The sequence below is a fragment of the Capsicum annuum genome, chromosome 7 (genome assembly GCF_002878395.1).
Source record: "Capsicum annuum cultivar UCD-10X-F1 chromosome 7, UCD10Xv1.1, whole genome shotgun sequence".
Taxonomy (NCBI): domain Eukaryota; kingdom Viridiplantae; phylum Streptophyta; class Magnoliopsida; order Solanales; family Solanaceae; genus Capsicum; species Capsicum annuum.
Window position 1 is genome coordinate 197,578,847 of NC_061117.1, and position 6,090 is coordinate 197,584,936.

Sequence of the window (6,090 nt, forward strand, 5' to 3'; positions counted from 1 at the left end):
TAATATCATTTTTGTATAATTTTTGTCAAATCTAACACAACATTTTGTAAATATTTAGCTTATATTAAAAACATTAACAGATACCTTATATTTATTGTTGATGAGGGGTAATCGATGCTCATAAACTATTTTAAACCTATTCTTAAATACAGGAGATTATTTATATAGCTTTCTCTATTTTAGGGATTACTCTTGGATGCAAAGCAACATCAACATGGTGGAGTCATATTTAACACATTGTGACATCATTATTTCATTATGGTGTCTTTTTCACCAAGGAATATGAACCTTGTCGCTTTGTATTATCGATGGATTGAAATTTATGGTAAGTTAATTAATGCCTATTTTTCCAAAAAAATAATTTCATTCAATTTGATAATGTCAAAATTGTTCTCATAGATATCCCGTAGCCGTGATTAAAATGTCATGTTTGAACCAGATAACACTCACAATTCAAACCCAATATTAATATTAACTAGTTCAGATTTTAATAGTTTCCTGATGCTGCTCAAGTAATATTGGTTTTAAAATAGTGAATACTTGATGTTTAAGAAAAAATTAAAAAAAAATCATTCTCTCTTAAATAATAGCAGTACAAAAATTATTTGGTACAATGAAAAAGATTTTAAAAGTTTACATGTCTTTCAAAAAGTTTCCCAGGAATTCGGCTGCAGGTTATGCTTAACTCGCCTCCGCCCGCCCCATGCCCTTCCCCATATGCATCTTAAATTTTATAATTATATTAAGGGAAAAGACATTATTTTCACCTCAAATTATATCTGAAAAATCAAAATCATACCTAGATTATAATAGTGACCTATTATACTACTAGTTTAGTATATGTGTGTTGCACGTGTATCTCAATTTATTTAATAAAACTATATAGAGAAAGAATAAAATTTAGAAAGTAGCAATTGACGTTAAAATAAATATTATATATATATATATATATATATATATATATATATATATATATATTTAAATTTAAATAATATAAACAAATATTGCATCTCAAATATGATATTATTTTAATGTAAAACTTTAAATAAAAATCACAATCTTAAAACTTTAAACCAAATATTAAAAATAAAGATAATATGTTGCTTAGTTCTACACCGTTTTTGTTCAAATTAATATTTTCCTTGTTTAAATTGTGAGTATATTTGTTGTCTTTAGTTTAAAAAAAAAAAAACAAATAGTAACAAAATGAAAATTATAATCAAAATAATACAATAATCACGACGCGCGCGCACGCACATATTTATATAACAAGTAGTTCGTAGAAACATCAAATCTATAAATTTTTCATAATATCTAAATATGTAGCATTCAAGTTTTACAAAATGTATTTATATATGTCGAGTATGCAAGAACATCAGACACATGCCACTCTCAAACATTTTCTTACATAAGAATATTTCTCCAAGTGACCCAATTTTACATATCTTTCTGAGTAAATATTGAGTACTCAATATGATTGAAGAACCATCCATTCAACTTCATTTTTTTGAGAATATTTTTTACAATAATACAATATGTCATATCTCTAGTTTATAAGTTGGAATAATTCTTTTTTCAGTTCACCTTTCACAACCTATAATATTTCTATCCATCCTTATCACCGTCCAATAAAATTAATTAAAACGTAAAAAGATAGACATTACCATATAATACAGAGAGTTTTTCAAGAACATAGTTAATCTATCAACACTATGTTTCTAGATTGAGGGGAGGTGGGATTTAGAAGTAAGCCAAAGTTGAAAGCTGTTATTTGATGTGCATGAAGTGAATTACCAAATTTAATACAAACACATAGTATAATTCAGGAACGAGGACAGATTATGCACTTTACCATAACATCTTGAGAAAAATAACTTATCAGTACGTCTTTTTTTTTGTACATATCAGGACAAGAAATTCAAAGAAATAGTTGAAGACAAATCAACTGTGAAGAATAACATAAGGGAAAAGATTAAAATAGCTTCCAATCTTAGGCAAAATCATTAGAAACAGAATAGAAATCTGCAGTGTAATCATATTTTCTTAAACAAAATTTATATATATTTGCGCTACAATCAATTCGATCAAGGTTCTATAGTGAAAAGTGGACTATATATTTTTGACTAACCAATGATTTTTAACTTTTTTATCATCATTTAATAGTGAAGTTTGTGCTTCCGAATTGGCAAGACCAACCTATATTTGCAAGAAATTTATAATTCATTCACACGGTTAAACAAAATAAAAGCAAAATACAACAGACTGAACAATGAAGCAACAACTAGGATTGTTCCAAGCTTGGATGTGGAGTCAACTTTTCTTGAATAAGGAAATATAAGATGTCGACAGTATATAGACACATCTAACGGATCCTATGCAAAAAAATTTCAGTGATCTCATTATGAATAATATTGTATGTTAAATAATAAAAACTTTTATTTATTGTAGGTGGTTAAACTAATAGGTGAACATGATGAAAACTTTTTTATCTCAATAGAGCTGCATAGTTCTAACCATGTCAGATACTTAAATAGTAATATATAGTTAAAGTCTTACCTCAAGTTTTAGCCTTCTTTTCGCTGCAGTATCATGGAATTAAGCAACTTTCATCATGTCTTCATCAATAAATAACTGAAAGTTGAGAGATAATGCAAGGAGAATGCAAAACTAACTTTACTGCTAGCCAAAATTGCACCGATGAATTTGCCTAAAGAATATTTTATCCATAAACATTCACCTTCAGGGGAGGTTAAAGTAGCAAGGTTGATGTAATATAGTGGAGTAGATGGAAGCTATATACACTATCATGTTTTCTCTAACCTTAAATTATATCAATTGAAAGAAAAAAGCCAAAGTAAGATAATTTGAGTTCATGCGAGTATATTATAACTTATTTTTGAGATAACTAAGAATATATTTTAATTACATTATCATAAATGTCTTCTCCCCTTTATTCTTGATACCTTATCTCTTCAAAATAGTTTGAGATGTTTATTTAACATGTCAAGAGTGTTCTGAAAGCCTCAATCATTTCTTTAAAAGCTTAGCAGCAAAAACTAAGCAACCAATCACAACTTGAGCATCGTCGATGCCAACAAAACATATATTAATGGCTCGTCACTTTCTTAATATGCCACAAATTAATCAAGTAAAGACAGTGTTGTATCAAAATACAAAGCACTAAAATGAATCATATATATTTTTTTCAAAACCTAATTAGTATTGTCGTTGGGAGAGTACTTATTCTTTTATCATTCTGGGATCTATTTCAATTCTTCCTAGCTATCCATATGAAAGTTAGTTTGAGCCAGCTATCGAAATATTGACAAAATAAGGCGTTCATAATTACTCAGGTGAATTTCTTGTAATAGTTGTTAAGTGTATCTGAAAAATGCTAATTGTGAAACTCCATTTAGATTTGTTACTAACTTATCCGAGCAATTAGTCTCAAAAAAGCGTTCACCTAAGTAGAGTTTAGTGGCTACTAAGTCTTTAACATCTAACTAATCTAGCACAAGACTACTGCAATATAAGCTTAATAGCATACTATTATATACATTTTCACAATACTTACAACATGCACAAGTATGATGTCCAGTTAAACTTCATGCAAGTATTGTTCCACTAGTACTAATAATATACCAGCAAAGCTTACAGTTGTAGGAGTATAGTTGTAGGAGTTTTTAGTTATACATGATCAAATTTTAATTTTCAACGATAGGAGGGTAGAACCTGACAAAAACATACAAATATCAGTCATATAAAGTTTCAAAACGAATTGTTACATCTCAGCTAAAATAGATTCAACTAATTAATATTGTATTCATCAAATCAACAGTATAAAAATGTGTAGATTTTATGACAAAGAAAACATGAAAATTGAATCAAAGTTTAGGACAAAATTGATGAAGAAGATGTCGAGACAAAGCTGAGGCAAAAAAACTGTTGCAAAAGTGATCACCGACCATGAAGAGGAATATAAAGTTATAAGGGCTTGTTATAGAACTTGAGGATTAATAAATCAAAAAGAACACTAATTAATATTTTAGCAAGGTGTTCCATATTTTCATATAGTTTAGATGTGTTCTTTTCCCATATATTTTTTCTTAAAGCCTAACTTTTTAAAAAAATAAAAATACGACACTTTTTTCAACCCAACAAGATATAGGTTGCAGGAAGTATTTGATAAGTTTAACGCAATAATATTTAAAAAAAACTATATACATCTTTAATTTAAGGCCACCAGATTCAAAATTTCTTTATATTTTAAACTTCAAACTTAATCAAATTAATATACACTAAAATTGAGACAGAGCAGGCAACAAAATATCAATCTTGCATTCATCAACCCTAAGCGTTGTTGCAACTCTTTGCCTCTCATAATTTTTGACCCTATGCTTGAATCCTCAGTCATCACCTTATATAAAAATTTTGCATCCACAATAACAACTTCATATGCCTCCCTTTTTATTTGTGAATATTCATAGCTACTTAAGTGTTGCAAATAACGTCTCAAACATTTTTTCTAACTTCGTGCAGCCTAGAGGGATACAATCTATCTTGAAGTGAAAGAATTTACTCTCAAATTTATCAATAAAAAAATTATAGATTAAAAAGAGATCACTCACCGATTTAAGGTAATCGATGCATTCTTGTTGAAGTTTTGATCTAACGCATCTCTCAAAGATTTATTTCTCTACCATAAAAATTTATGATTGACAAAAATAATGCAAGTTCACGTGCTTTTCCGTCTTTGGACAGACCTTTACCAATACAACAACGTATGATGAAGAAGAATCCAAAATTATAACAATTTACATTCATAAACCAATAAGGACACTAATTAGTAATTTATCAGAATTTCCATATATTTATATATTTTAGTGGTTCTTTCCCAAAAAAAAATTCCAAAAATAACTTTCTCACTTTAGACAAAACCCACGTTGAAAAAACCTTTCAATCATTTATCTTTTTAATTTATAATTTTGGTACATTAATTAGTAATTTATCAAAATTTTTATATATTGGAGTATATTTTAGTGGTTCTTTTCCCCAAAAAAATTCAAAAATAACTTTTCCACTTTAGACAAATCCCACGAAAAAAAAAAACTTCCAATCATTTATCTTTTTAATTTATAATTTGACATAATAATTGATGGGAAAGGGCGAAAAGACGATTTTATCTAAACAAAAAACTTTTAATGAAGGTTAAAAAGTTTGATTCACTTTTCTAAGGGTCTTAACACTTTTAATATATTGTAGATATTATTATTATTATATATATAAATATAAAATATATTAAAAGCGTGAAGACCCTTGGAAAAGTGAATTGAACTTTTCATTAAAAGTCCTTGTTTTACACAAAATCGTCTTTTTCACTATTTCTTCCTAATATTTAAGAGTTGAAAATTAATTAAATATATTTATAGTAAAAACTTTTCCTTATTAGAGTACATTAGAATTTCTATATCTTTTTCTAATTTAAGAGTAAAATTAATTAAATATATTTATGGTAAAATCTTTGCTTATTAGAAATCATCAAAATTAATGACAACTGGTATTTTTTCTATTAGTTTAAGAATTCTAAATCAACTAAATTTGATTTCAAGAAGATTTGAAAAATCTAAAAATAAATATAAAACTATATTACAATAAGGAAAAAATTAAGAAGTTTCAGATTTTTAAGTGTTTTATTAAGTACGTAATAGAATGTAATCAATAAATTTATAAAGATTTGACTTTAAAAATAAGGAAAGATTTTAAATATAAAAATAAAAAATAAAAATAATCGTAACACAAATATGATTCAAATTGATGTGTTTCTCTTAGCCTGTGCAACAAGGGAAAGAGGTACGCAAACGCAAAAGTGATGATCCATCAACCACTTGGAACTGATAAAACATATATGTGTATATGTTTATGTTTACATTATTATATTGAAGTGTGAAAGATTTTTAAAAAGTATTTTGAATTTTTACACTTTATTAAAAATCTCCGCAATAGATAAAATCATTTAATTTTAAATAATCAAATGTTACACGTACGATTAAACTAGTATATATATATATATATATATATATATATATATAT